The sequence below is a fragment of the Aplysia californica genome, unplaced genomic scaffold (genome assembly GCF_000002075.1).
Source record: "Aplysia californica isolate F4 #8 unplaced genomic scaffold, AplCal3.0 scaffold00066, whole genome shotgun sequence".
In the NCBI taxonomy this organism is placed as follows: Eukaryota; Metazoa; Mollusca; class Gastropoda; order Aplysiida; family Aplysiidae; genus Aplysia; species Aplysia californica.
The window spans coordinates 1,546,115-1,548,049 of record NW_004797336.1 but is presented as its reverse complement, the minus strand read 5'-3'; positions in this window follow the sequence as shown (position 1 = coordinate 1,548,049).

The following is a 1,935-nucleotide window of genomic DNA, read 5'->3' as shown; positions in this document are numbered from 1 at the left end:
ATATATTTCTCTTTAATTACCTGTGTAAAACAGAAACCTGTCCAACGCGGAAACGGAAAGAAAAATCCGTTCCCTACCAAGGTTTTTTTTTACATGTCTAAGACGGAAAGCTTTGTCCGCTCGGCCCTGATTTGAAACAAAACTCGCAAGTTTGGTTCCGCGGGGTCTAAACTTAATGAACTTAATGCCATGCTGCGGGCGGAGTAGGGTTGCAATTTGAGGGTAGATGTTACCTCATCTATGTGAGCCCTGAGCCATGAAGATGGTCAGGGTGGTGTAGGTGTAAAATCTCACGAGTGCAAGTGAAAGTGCTCGAATGACGCTCCAGCTTGAAAACTTTCATTAGTAGTAGCCAGAAGCCAGAGGTGTGAAATTAGTTTGACCAATGCCTGCCACCCTGATCGTACAGCTAGCCGAGAAAAGAGTTCCTCAAATTGTCGTTACTTGGCAGTGAGGGGTGGCATTGGTTGACTGAACTTATTACACCAATGTGTGGGACTAAAGGTGGAAGCAAAGAAGATATTCAAACGTTTCTGTTTTTAATAGGTCGAACAGTGGTCCAATGAAATGCAAGCTCTGTGGTAATTGGAATAAGAATGAAGCATATCATTTTTCAGAGATGGTAGCAGCTGAGAGGTGTGAAGTTTTGACCCCTTGTGACAGCTTGCCGACCGGACAAGCGACTCTTGATCCCACCGGCCTGGCCTTTGAAACCCCTTCCACTCCTCCCCCCTAAATTCCCCTGCCTGAGATGGAATTTTTTTCAGGCTCCCTTGCGATTCCGTCTTACACAGGTTCGACTGTATACTTTTAAAAATTAGATTAGTGGAAGATTCTACAACTACAAAGGAACGCAAGTTGCAGTTGCAGAGAAGTCTTTGCCTGGTGTGATTAACCTTGTTTAAGTAGACCTAATTACCCTGATTTAATTTCTAGATTAATCCGTGTGGTTTTACATTATGTAGCTTAATATGGATGAGCTGGGGTTTAACTTTAAAGGTACGTGCTCTAATTTTTGTACCGTAGCTAGCTGGCATAGCCCTAGGCCTACATTTCATGGCTTCAGTAACGATAATGACACCATAGTGTTTTAAATGAAGTTTCAGCCTTTGATGCTTAATACTGTCCCCGTAGGATTGTGCGGCCGCGTTTTTTCGCGTAATTCTGCAACATTTGCATAATTTTGGATTATCCGCGTGTTTTCACGTGTTTTTCCTTTTTTTTCATGTGTTTTTCCTTTTTTCACAAAACAATTAATTAACGCCCCGCCATGTGGCTAAAGGGACGTAATCACCATAATAACTCATTTAAGTGAAAAGTTGGTTATTTCCCTTGTTAGAAGATCTTGGTTATGGGTTGTGGTTTTGTTCCTTGAGCATGTTCAATTTTTCAATCCATCAAAAGTTGTTCTCATGTCTGCTGATGTTTCATATTTGACAGGTGTCCCTGGTTTTAGTAATGTGCCAGCATCAGAGGTCCAGATGTCCTTTTTTATGGCGTCGGTGGCCTAGTGGTTAGGCTCTCGGACTCGCAACCGTAAGGTCGTGGGTTCGAATCCCGTCAAGGGCCCTACGTTGTGTCCTTGGGAAAGGCACTTTACACGAATTTTCCTCACTTCACCCAGGTGGGAATGGGTACCCGGCTATAGACAGCGAAAGATCTTGTCAGTTTGTTAGTGTTTGAGCGCTTAATCGGCTGCTCGCACTGTATGCTTCCCGGGAAGCTGAGAATGTTTCGGAGTGTTCTATGGTCTGCTGGGGTAATAATATAGTGTAAAGTGCATAGAGCCTGCTTCTGAGCGGGGATATGCGCTATACAAATGCTATCTATTATTTTTTTTATTTTTTTTATTATTTTTTTTTAAACATTTTTCTTTCCTCATCTAGAATAGATCTACAGCTGAAAGTTACAGAGATTATTTTTTTTGGTTTTTTT